Source organism: Perognathus longimembris, chromosome 16 (genome assembly GCF_023159225.1).
Source record: "Perognathus longimembris pacificus isolate PPM17 chromosome 16, ASM2315922v1, whole genome shotgun sequence".
In the NCBI taxonomy this organism is placed as follows: domain Eukaryota; kingdom Metazoa; phylum Chordata; class Mammalia; order Rodentia; family Heteromyidae; genus Perognathus; species Perognathus longimembris.
Genome location: NC_063176.1, coordinates 13,432,250 through 13,446,000, shown reverse-complemented (window position 1 = coordinate 13,446,000; position 13,751 = coordinate 13,432,250).

Genomic DNA, 13,751 nt, shown 5'->3' with positions numbered 1-13,751 from the left:
ATAATGTTGCATTATCACTTCTGTGCTTTTTGAGAAAGTTTGAGCTATATTTAGGTAGACAAGTTTTTGGTGCTGTGGAGTTAATTTGAGTTAATTTGAATAGCACTTCAGGAATGGTGAGTATTAGAAGAGAAACACACATTCCTATGGCGTTTTCCATTTCCATACTCTACTGCTTTGGACGACGTGAGAAGCTAACAGCAAGAGGTAGTTTTCAGCTGTATTCTTTTGCCATTTCCCTCTTAACTCCCCTTTAAGTTTTTTCTTTCTTTCTTACCCTTCTTTCTTCTTTCCCTTTCCTTTGTCTGCCTCCTCCCTTTCCTCATCAAGTGAACCATTTCCAAAGCCGCTGTATATTCAGAAGTGTCTTTTAGTCTAAATTTCTTTTCAGACAATATCATGGATTTAAGTATATTTTGTTCAACATTATTTAGTCACTAGGCAAAAACAGAGAAATCTAAAAATATTTTCCATACCTTCATATTTCATATTACAGTCCTATCGGTATCTTAAGGCATGCATATACAACTAGTGTTCCAGCTCAAAGAACATAGGAAATAAATATCTTATGTAAAAAAGATAAAAGTTTTAAAATTCTTATTTATAGCCAATCACTTAAAATTTGGATTTAATGGTATAACTGAAGACAAAAATTAAATCAAGGTAAAAGCTGTCCTGGTATTCGCTGGCAAAGGAATGCCCTTCATAAAGTAGCCATAGCCTAATTCCTTTTCCCAGTCTGAAGTCAAGCATTGCATTTCATGTAAGACAGTTTAAAAGAATAAGAATGTTAATTTTTACCAGGGATGCAGAAATAACCTGTCATTATTAGATATGCACAGTAGCACAGATTACTTTTTGCTTCAGTTAATTAGGGGCAGGCAAAGCAAGTTACAATGGTTTAATTTTTTTTCAAAATAGGATGGAATTTGTTGCACTGTTTAAGTCAGTTTCTCATAACACCCAATACAGGACAGGGCACAAGAAAGGCTTTCATTTAATGAGATACATTGATGTTACTCTGTTCCGTGATCCAGGTTGTTGCAAGGATGTTCCTATTTCTGGATTCATCTGGTACTTATCTGTCCATCACAGGGAGGAGACTCAGTGCTTGGCTAACAGCGCAGGACTCTCCAGAGGCTCACTTTCTCCATGCCTTGTCAGCCTCCGTGTGTCCCACTTTCTATGACTCCTCTCCCTCCCACCATCTTCTCTGCAAACATTTCTTGCTTATCTGTTCCACTTCAAGAGCTATGGGCTAAGGATTCTGATGTACAACAGCTATAAAAAGATAGAGTCCCTTTTCCCACAGAGTGCAATCAAGTAGACAGGAAGTTACACAAAGTAGTTGGTGTTATAAAACAATGCCTTCCACATTTTTTGAATAGTCATAACCATAATAACATACACAGACACACAGCAGTACACACACACACACACACACACACACACACACACGCAATGGAGCTGGCCATTGGTAGCTCATGCCTGTGAATCTGAGATATGAGGACCTTTTCTCCCATGTGAATTCATTTCTACCTGATATCTTTCATTGTAGTAACTAGTTCTATCATCCACATACTCAATGGGCCAAAATCTGGTCTCTTTTGGCAATCTTATTTCATAATTTATATTTCTCAGTGATCAACCAATCATTTTGTCCCTTCCTTTAAGATGCATTTGAACCAAATTGTCACAAGCTCACTAACTACCAATTAGCCCCAATCATGAGCATCCACTGTCCAAATGATGGGTTTTGTTCTGATCCATTCTCCTACAGTGTGGCAACCCACTTCCTCCTACCAAATTAAAAAACAGAGTGGCCAGAAGGATCGTGAGAAGACTAAAGGATGGATTTAAGTATATTTCGGATTTACTATGTGCATTAGCTTCTCATTACACATACAAAAAAATGGAAAACAGTCTTGCTTCAAACCAGATTCTAAAGCTGCCTTGAATGTATTGGGAACAGTTCAAACACTTTAAAGTGCATTCATCAATCAATCAAGGCATCTGCTTTCCTTTTACTTCTTGCTCTTATAAGAGTAGCTTTGTCCTAGAAATGGTGAGGATTAGATGTGTTTATGCATATTTGGAACAGGATTTGGCACATTGTGTGTGTTGTGTGTTATAATTACTGCAATTGCTCTTCCTGTTAACTGAGTATTTACCTTTGAAACTGTCTGTTCCTATTCACTTCACAATTTTCCCTTAAAGCAGTCTTTTCCACTCATTTCCAACTATGTTCCAGGTATGTTGATCCCTTCTTTTTGGAAGATCTTCAGAAGTATTATGCTCTCTTCCTGAAGTTCTCGTAATCAGCTGTTTGTTTAAAATGTTTACTACCAATCATAGTCAAGCCATCTCTTCCTCTGGGAGAATTTCACTAGCTATCCAATACCACCTAGGGCTACTCTACAGCTTTATTTCCACACTTAATTTGTTTCTCCAGGACACACATTATCTTTATTTATTATTGATTTAGGGCATTTTGTTATTTATCTGTTTCTTACCACAGGAATGCAACTTTCTAAAAATTATCATGAGGAGCTCTACAAAGGATCACCATTCAATATCTTGATCAATATCACCCTTTTCATCATTCTTCCCCATGAAAATTCTTTCAATAAAAAAGAATCCACCGAACGCTAAGAAAGCATTTACAAATTTGTGTGTTCATATATTTATACATATACATCTGAATACATATGCATATGTATATTCATATATGTAAAAATGTGTCTAAAATTGAATATCAAATATATATTTATGTATGATATACTCATATATATTATATACATATACTATATTTCATAGAGCATAAAATATATAATATATAAATATACTAATATAATATGTAAATAATACACAAATATATATTTCATATAGTATATATTTTAAATTATATGTGATATACACATATATTTTATATCATATATTGAATATATAATAACATATTTAATATTGTTATAGTTTGTAATATAACGTGCTTATTTATTACATATAGTACATAATTTTGCAATATATTTATATTTTTATATAATATGAATATAATGCATGCATATATGTTACATATATATAAAAATATGTTGCTCAAATACAATTTAGGCCTTAAGAAAGTGATGGGAATCATGACTTTTATGGCTTTTATGGCTTCTTGAAAATAGATTTTTGTTTCATTTGTTAAGTTTGGGTGCTACTAGAAAAATTAAAGCATTAAAGTATTCTATCAGATTTTGCAGTTATAAAGATAACTGGCATCAGAGTATAGTACAAGTTTAAAATTGAAGAATTCTATCAGCAAGTGACCCTTTGGGAAAAAAATCCATTTTAAGATGAGAGCCAAAACTGCAGTAATGGAAATAGAGATAAAAATAAACTTAAGTCCTATTGCTGGGTCTGGGTGCTCGCTTGCCAGTAAGAACCCATGTTCTGCGTGTGTGGTAACAGCCCCAGTTTTACTGCTTTGCTACCGATAGGCTGAATAATAGAAAGTCAATTTAGTATCCATGTTTCCAGGAGACCACTACTGAGGAAAATCCTTGAATACTTTACATGGAACTCAGTACTCAAAATGTATTCAACCTTACCTGTATTGTACAAACAGTTGCTCTGAACATCCATCCATAACCTGAAATCACATGGTATAGGCTACATTACGTCACAAAACTATCAATGTACATTTAAAGTCTACTCACCAAAATCTAGATTTTATTTCATGTTTTTAATCCCAATTACTAGGGATTCTTTGTTCCCAAAATACTGTCTATCTTTTGCTACAGATATACTGCATTTTGGCAAATCCAAATTTTTCACATTATCATTCAAATTAAGCACATAAAGACTTACCTTGCTTTTTTTGGGAGGGAGGGGGTACTCTTTGCCCTTGGGAGTCATGTTTTCACAACATTAACATCAGAGAAACACAGTGGACCTCACAATAATTTAAACACCACTGATGATAACAAGGGACTGACTGAGACCATCACCACACCATGTGGCTTTCACCATGCATGGGCACAAACTAATTTTTTTGTTTTTAAATAAATAAATCTGTGAATAAGATGGACTTAATGTGTTCCCAGAGAAACCCTACAAATCCTGAAGTTGAATAAGAGGACCTATGGCCAATGAATGTGTAAACTGAATGTTATCTGGTAGTTCTAGTCTTGGCACTGTTTGTCTTTGCAGACCCAAAGATGAGGACATCTCAGACCATCTGTCATTTGCTGTCATCCCTCAGCATAACTGAACAGTATTCTGCTCTGTCTGCGTTCTGGATCCAGTAAGGCGGGAGAAGGCTGACGGAACAAGAAACGTGGTCAGCACATTTAATGTTGTACACATCTCCAAGACTGTCACTTTTTCATAGCAACCTTCTTTTATAAACTTTCTTATTTCTTCCTTTAGTTCAATATTCCTTGGGCATCACCACTCTCACACATGTCTGAAATTCAAATTATATTTCTAAGGGGCTTTGACATCCCTTGCTCCTGGATTGGGAGGAGTAACATGGTGAAAATGACAATACTGCTAAAAGCTAACTACAAATTCAATGCAATACCCATCAATATCCCAACACCATTCTTTCATGAAATAGAAAAAGGAATCCAGAAATTCATATGGAACTATGAAAGACCTCAAATTGCAAAAAATCATCACTAGCAGAAAGACCAATGATGGAGAAATATCAATACCAAACTTCAAACTCTATTATAAAGCCATAGTTACAAAAAATTTTTAAAAAGACACAACAGCTTGGTACTAGCACATAGGCAGGCCTAAGGACCAATGGAATCGAACTGAAGTCCCAAAAATGAACCTATGGCTATTTAATCTTTGGTAAGGGAGGCAAAATCATCAGATAGAAGAAATACAGGCTCTTCAACAAATAATGATGGTACAATTGAGTATACACAGGAAGAAAACTGAAATTAGAACTCTATATATCACCCTGCACCAGAATCCACTCCAAATAGATCACAAAGACCTTGAGGTAAGAGTAGATACCCTGAAAACATTACAGGAAGAAATAGGGGATAAACTAGGGCTCCTTGGCACAGGTTGAAACTTCCTAAATAAAGATCACCCCCCCCCAAAAAAAAAACCAAATCAAAGAAAACCTGGATAAATAAGACGTCATTAAACTGCAAAACTTCTGCATGGCAAAGTACATAGCAAGATAAGTAGAATGCCCATAAACTGGGAGATCTTCACTAGCTATACAACAGACCAGGGCCTCATATCCAAAATATATCTAGAGATTAAAAAAGTAAACCCCCTACCATAAAATCCTCAAAGCATCAACAACCCCATTAATAAATAAGCTACAGAATTAAACATGACTTCTTTGGAGAGGAAATAAAAATAGCAATAGACACATGAAGAAATATCCAACATCTCTGGCCATAAAGGAAATGCAAATCAAAACTACATTGAGATTCAACCTCACCCCAATTAGGATGGTCATTATTAAGAAAACAAATAATAACAGATACTGGTGGGGATGTGGCCAAAAGAGAACACTACCACATTGTTGGTGGAAATGTAAATGGATTCAACAACTCTGGAAAGCAGTATGAAGGTTCCTCAAAAGATTAAACATAGATCTCCCCTGTGATCCAGCAGTCCTACTCCTGGGCATTTACCCAAACAACCACAAACAAGGGCACACTAAAGCTACCAAACTAAAGCACAACCATGTTCCTTGCAGCATTATTTACCGTAGCTAAAATATGGAGCCAACCCAAATGTCCCTCAGTAGATGAATGGATCAAGAAAATGTGATACATATACACAAGGGAATTCTGCGCTTCTATCAGAAAGAATGAAATAGAAAGACTTGCAAAAAATTGTATTAAGTGAAGTAAACCATACACAAAGAAACATAGGCTCCATGGTTTCCCTCATTTGTAGTAATGAGTAAGTACATGCCTAGGATAGTTCTAGCAGATGATCATCATAGCTCAATAGCTATGTATATATTACCATATAAGATACTAATCAAAATGAACTCCAAGATATGGAAACAAGAGATTTTTGTTTTTTAAATGTACCATGTGAAGTTATTTCTTTTTTCTTTGTCCCCCCCCCCTTTGGTTTATCCCCTGTTATCCCTGTTTTGTATTTTGGCATCCTGTATTTTGAATGTTCATTTATCTGATTGGGGGAAGGGAAGGAGAATAACAAAATGGTGAGACAAAAGATAACAGGTGAACCAATGTAACAATGATACTCACAAGACACTATATTGGAATTCAACTTTACAACTTGGTGGAGGATGGAAAATGGGAGACAAGGGGCTGGGAATATAGCCTAGTGGCAAGAGTGCCTGCCTCGGATACACGAGGCCCTAGGTTCGATTCCCCAGCACCACATATACAGAAAACGGCCAGAAGCGGCGCTGTGGCTCAAGTGGCAGAGTGCTAGCCTTGAGCGGGAAGAAGCCAGGGACAGTGCTCAGGCCCTGAGTCCAAGGCCCAGGACTGGCCAAAAAAAAAAAGAAAATGGGAGACAAAAAAGGAGGTGCTAACACTGTTCAACAAGAAATGCACTCATTATCTTACTTATGCAACTATAACGTCTCTGAACATCAATAAAATAAAAACAAAGTAAATTAAGAGATTCCATACCAAAAAATGCAATACTAGCTTGTTCCAAACAGCTTGAGACCTCAAAGGTAGGCAACATTGATTATTTACACATATTATCCTGTGTGATTCTCAGTGTGAGTCGTGTCAAAATACCCCTATAAAACCGTTAACCAAAGTGTAACATTTGATTGAGATTTCCATACTTTTTATGAAATGACTGGATATATGCTAGAGTCATTCACAGCATAGATTTTTAGAGGGTTTCAAAAACTATTTTATTGTTTGTTTTGTTTGTTTTGCCAGTCCTGGAGCTTGAACTCAGGGCCTGAGCACTGTCCCTGGCTTCGTTTTGCTCAAGGCTAGCACTCCACCGCTTGAGCCCACAGTGCCCCTTCTGGCTTTTTCTATACATATGTGGTGCTGAAGAATCGAACCCAGGGCTTCATGTATATGAGGCAAGCACTCTACCACTAGGCCATATTCCTAACCCTCGAAAACTATTTTCTATTCAGAACACTTGAGACATCTTTTTAGTCTATTTAAATCTCATATTTTAGAGACAGAATTATAAGCATGCAATTTTTCATTTTTAAAACTGTTATTATAAGCATCAACACTGCGATGTATCATCACTTTGTTGGAGAGGAGAATTCAGCCAAAATACAATATATAAAAACTTGAGTCAGAAACTAGGCTCATTGCCTGTATTATATCACACTATTGTACCACGCTACTCCTACATTCTCATTTACAAAGGCCACATGATTTTCCCACTTGCTTTCTCTGCAGTAAAACTTTAATTATCCACTATCATGTTTTTGTCAAAATGAGTTAATGTGTTTTTTCTTTTATATTTATTACTTAAGGGATAGATTTCTTCCCTATTTCTGAACTATTACGAACAATGCTTCTATGAAGACAAATGCAAATCTTTGGATGAACATACATTAATTGTTCTTGTATAAACACATAAGAATGGTATTATTGGATTTTATAATACTATATATACTTTTTTGAGGAACTGACAATTTTTTCTCCAAAATGACTATGCTGTTTCACATTGCCATTATTGTGAAAATATTTGTGTATTTCTGCATTCTCTACATTTTTACTGTTTATATTATTAATTGTATTCATTCTAGTGTCTATGAAATAGTACCTCATTATGACTTTAATTTGAATTTCCCTAATGACTAATGATGTAGAGCATTGTTTTGTGTACTCATTGTTCATTCATGTATCTTTGTTGGTGATATTTTTGTTTGTACATTTTGTTCATTTTTGATTGGATTGTTTATCTGTTTGGATTATAAGGGGAATTTGCAAATTCTAAATAAAACACTTAATTGAACATGCAAAAATATTTAACACTTGAAAGCTAAGAAAATAGAAAAATCTCAAGAGAATACAGGTAAAAGATAGTTAACCCTTCGGACTGTGACATCTTTAAGCTCTGTCTCTTTATTTCAGAAAATACAGTGAAATGGAAATGATTTTTAATCCTCTCAGTCCTCATTTTCTTTCCTCGATTCTCATATTTTCTTGGCTATAATTTGCTTGTAATCATAGACAACGCAATAAGATCTTAATAGTTCCATATTGTTTTACCTTTATTGATATTCAGACAAAATCCTAATTATGGGTCATATGAAGAAATTTTTTTAAAGTTCATGAACTTCATATCATGAGATATATATTTAGAAATGGAGTAATTCCCTGTGTAATTTCCTAATGTAGACTTGGAAAGAATGGCTATAAGGCCACCATATGTCTCTCGCCTTCCGCTGGCAGTCCCTCTGCCTGGGATGATCTCATTCTTAGCAGTTCCTGGAAACCATAAAGAAGAAAACTTGGCAGATAAGGAGATAGTGTATGCATACCTGATGGAACAGGAACCTACAAATCTTGTGCTAAGTGTCTAGACTACTAAATTAGGGTAGAATAAGCAAAACTGTGGTTATGTGAAAAGTATTGCCAGGGGTCTTTGACCACATGTGACCTTTCATAACCTGAAATTGATACCAGGACGCTTCTAAACCAGGTACTGATGGACTTCTGGCAGTTTAATTTACCGTTTGATTGGGAGTCAAGCTTCTTTACACATAAGTACTCACTTCTACTCCATAGTCTGGATGCTTCCTTCCCCAAGGATTGGTTAATACACGGTGCTTTATGTACAGTTCGATCAAAAACAAAAACAAGACTTGAAACAAAAAATAAATAGGTCCATGCACTTCAAAACTCTAATGTCAATTAGATGCATTTTTGTATATCAATTGCATCCCAATAGAGCTAAAAACTTAAGAAATTACATATTTGAGCTTTCTCTCTTATTAGGTTTCACATTTTACTAGCTACATTCTAACAGTCACCTTTTATGTTTAACAGTACTGAATATTGTATTCTACCACTATATTTTATAGTATTCTACCACTTGAGCCATAATTCCATTTCTGGATTTCTAGTGGTTAATTAGAAGTAAGAGTCTTATAGACTTTCTTACTGACTTGATTTTGAACCATAATTCTCGTGTTTCAGCCTTATAAATAGCTAGGATCAACTCCTTACTACTATAATAAAATTAAATATTAAGCTATAACAACATCTATATCGCACATTGAAATGATCTCTGACATCTAATGCTAGAGCCCCCAAATTGAGTAAATCTATGGACTTTGAAGTACAAGATTCTGAATATATATATTTATCAAAATATATATATAGTTATTATGAATCTCGAATATTACAAGTTTATATGTGTGGGTTAAATTTATGTGGAAAATGTCATTAAATAAGAGAAATCAAATGTGCTTTTTCTAAATAAATTCTTCAACTGATCATGTGTATTGTGTGCTGTGTGCTGGGTATGAAAGTTCTTGTTTTTCTCACTCTTGTGATATGGAACCAAAGCCTCAGTGTTGACACTTCACAGTTATTCTACCAGAAGGTCACAGCACAAAATCCATCATAACTGTCTCTGGGTGCCACTGTTGTGTGCAACAGAATACCATAATCTTGAATAGGGACCTCATATTTCTATTTTTGCTTTACTTTTAAATCAGTATTTTTAATTTTAGACATCCAAATGGGTGAGAAATAGTATCATAACATAACTTTCATTTGTCCTTTGTGTTATTATAATTATAAATTTATCTTTTTGTATCTTGTAACTCTAGAATGAATGACTACTATTTTTGTGTTTTAACAGCTATCCTTAGGACACTCCTTTCTTCTTTAATTTCCCCAAGATGCCTCTGCTCTAAATGCTTTAAATCTGTTATTTAGTTCTGTTTTTCATGCTCATGAATTTTATCATAATGTTAGCCTTCCAATGCTCAATTCCTACTCATATTGTTGTCAATAAATGGATTGCAAAAGTTCAAGAAAGAAATGCATATTTGTATATGAGAAATTAAAAAAAACAGCTAATCTAGAGTTTTAAATTTCCTTTATTTATATGCTACTCTTCCAATTCATTTCTAGTCAAACAGTAATTCTTTATGGCCAACAGAATAGTTTGTTTAAGGTCTTGCTTATGTTGTGATTGTTGAACTTTTGTCAAACAATAAAATGAAAAATATGCAACTGATATTTAAAATCAGTTGTGGAAGCATCTTTAAATCATTGCTAAATTTAAGGAGCAAAGGTTTACACATAAAGAGAGATGATGAGAGAATAGCACTACAAGTTTTCATTCTCAGTTGAAGTCCATATGTGGGGGAATGAAAAACAGGCAGATTGTAAGAATGCTTTCACCGCCCTTGACATTTGGCCACATACCAAGAGGACAAAGAATCGCAGAACAGACTTTGCTCTTGTCTTCAATTTTAGCTACAGTTGTGGTTAATGACATTTTTTTTCAAATAAACTATTTATTGGCAGAATCCACCAGACAGAACGACAGCTTTAGGGTGAGTTTTCTTTTTTTGGCTTATTGAACATTTCCTTGGGCCTCTTTGATTCTAAGAAAAATATATAACCTTGAATCACAATGTTTGATTTTGGATTTGGTCAAATACAATAAATTTAATATGTGGACAAGGTACAAGTTTTATTGTGTGATCTAACAAGAGACAGCAGGCCTTTCTGGAACTATAGGCCTTTTTCAATGTACATGGAAAAATCAGTCCAGATTTTTTTTCTATATAAGAATTCTTAGCATTCTATAATCACTCAGGAAAGCAGAGAACCACAAGATTTGGAAATAAATGGTTTATCTTTGTTGTTATTATTGCCAAGGTACCCTATGAAATTATGCCTTTTTCTTTTCTTTCTTCCCCACGCTTTTACTCCTGTTGTCACTGTAACTGACTTTGGTACAATGGGTATTGTATGCATGTTTATCAGGACTAGGGAAGGGGAGCATCAAAATGGAGAGACAAAGGGTAAAAGGTGAACCAATGCAACAGCAATACTTACTAGACAATATGCTGTAAACAAACTGTACATCTCAGGGGAGTGTGGAGAGGGAACTGGGGAGGGGGGAAGGTGGGAGAAAAATAAAGGAGGAGGTAAAAGTTTGATAAGGAATGTACTCACTGCCTTACAATGTAACTAACCCTTCTGTACATTACTTTGACAATAAAATAAATTAAAAATAAAAAGTTAAGTTCTATTCCTAAAAAAGATTTTTTAATTATTCATTATCTTCAAAATAAAATGACTTTATGTGACCCTCTGTTCAAATGTGATGGTTGAAGGTTTGGCTAGTTTTGATTAATTGTGAAAGGCCAAGGCATTGGGAGTGACAGATTTGTAAATCTTACAGATTTCTCTCTCTAAAGTTTAGGTCCGTACCTCACTGCTACCTACGCCTGAGATGTAAAGCCAAACATTTCATAATCTGGAAGGCTATTCTGGGATACATAGGAGCTGATTTGTGCTCTTCCATCAATACCCAAGGTATGAATTAAAACTCAATTCACTTTAAATGATTCTTTGTCTCATTCTTTTTTTTTTCAAATTTTTATTATCAAACTGATGTACAGAGAGGTTACAGTTTCATACGTTAAGCATTGGATACATTACTTGTACTGTTTGTCTCATTCTTAATTCAGATTTAAAAATAACGCCTCAAGCATAATTTGTATCTTACAAAAACTAAAATGTCAGTCCTCAGTTTGTATTGTCTGGCCAGTGTAGCACTTTTATTAAGTTCTCTGATTAATATGAACCTTTTAGATACTTTGAGAGATGTTTATCATACAAAGTAGCTCTTTCTGGTCTTATTTAAAAAAAATATTTTCTCTGTCTTGACCAATTCTATTAATATTTTTATGTTAGTTTTAGTGAAATCAATGGAGCTAGCGACTTACAAAATAAAACTTGGTCAGATAGGCAGAGACACTCTCCTTGCTGCAAATTCTCTTTATTTATAAACTAGTTGCATGAAAGCTGTATTTGTTAGAAGTCAGTCAGGTGCCCCTCCTACATAGAATCGGGACTGCTGTGTGTCAGTCACCTTTCCACAGGCATTCAAAGCCACACAGTTGCCATCTTCCCATGAGCAAGAAGCCAAAAAGGTCATGTGAAAGAGCAAATATGGGCCATTTTTACTGGCCAGACCCAGGTGTAGAGCATGGAACATTTGGTAAAAGCTCACTGGCTATAAATTATTCCTATGGCTACAACTAATGTCTGGAGAATAAAGTCTAACTATGTGACTAGCAAAAATGAATAACTGAGTCTGGTCATTTGTAAGCATTACATAAGACATAAAACATAGTGTTTTTCTCCCCACAATAATGTTTAGTAACAAAATTAACACAAAAATGAATTGTCTTCATAAAAAATTAAAATATTCAAATGAATATTTAAATCACATGTCTTTTGATCTCTACCAGAACTTTTTCTAGTTCTCTTCTAGTTTGTACCTCATTAAGAAGTTTGCTTTCCATTTCCTTTACCTACCCTTCCTTCCTTCCTTCCTTCTTTTTCTTCCTTTCTGTCCTGGGGCTGGAACTCAGGGCCTGGCCTCTGTCCCTGAGTTCTTTCCTGCAAGGAGAGTGTGCTACCACTTGAACTTAGTACGACTTACGGTTTTCTGGTGGTTAACTGGAGATAAGAGTCTCACTGACTTGCCTGCCTAGGCTGTTTGTTTGGTTTTTTTTTTTGTTTTTTTTTGGCCAGTCCTGGGCCTTGGACTCAGGGCCTGAGCACTGTCCTTGGCTTCCTCCCGCTCAAGGCTAGCACTCTGCCACTTGAGCCACAGCGCCGCTTCTGGCCGTTTTCTGTATATGTGGTGCTGGGGAATCGAACCTAGGGCCTCGTGTATCCGAGGCAGGCACTCTTGCCACTAGGCTATATCCCCAGCCCAACCCTAGGCTGTTTTGGTACCATGATTCTCAAACCTAGAATTACAGATGTGAGCTACCAGCACCCAACTATTTTCCCTTTTTAAAAAAATCAGCTCTTTTCTCTTTACTTTGATAGAATCCGTTCTTCAGAGGAAAGAGGTCAAGAAACAGTCTATGTAATAAGGTCACTTATGCTATGCTTCTTATTTACAGTTTTCCTGTTTAAAGGCCTATTCCCTGCTAACTTATCCAACTGCAATGACACCTCTGTGAATCAGTGGTTGTCATTCTTGCTTATTGAAGAACAAAATGAAGCATAGTAACTTTATTGTATTACTTATTTGTATTGTAGTAGTGATGTACAGAGGGGTTTCAGTTACGTAAGTCAGGTAATGAGTATATTTCTTTTTGAGCAGTGCCACCTCTTTCTCCCAGATTTTTGCCTCCTGACCCTCCCACAAGTTGTATAGCTGTATGGTTCATTTTCATCAGTGTCTGGTGAGTATCATTGCTGCCTTTGTACATCCTTTGTCCTATCTCTGCACTCCCCTTTACCCTCTCCCAAACAGATAAACTTATACACAAGACAAAAGGTGCAGAAATAATAAAAAGAAACAGTGACAAAGGGAAAAACAACAACAACAACATCAACAAGAAAACCCAAAACAAAAAGCAAAATAACCAAAAAACTCTTGTTTCCATTTCTGGGGGTTTCATTTTGATAAGCATTTTATAGGGTCATATGCACATCACTTTTGAGTCTTTGTGATTCTCTTGCAAGAATGTCCTGCTTTGGTCTCACTGTGTGAATGTTTAGGGTCCTGTTTAACTTAATGTATCCAAGTGGAATTTTTTGTCTTTT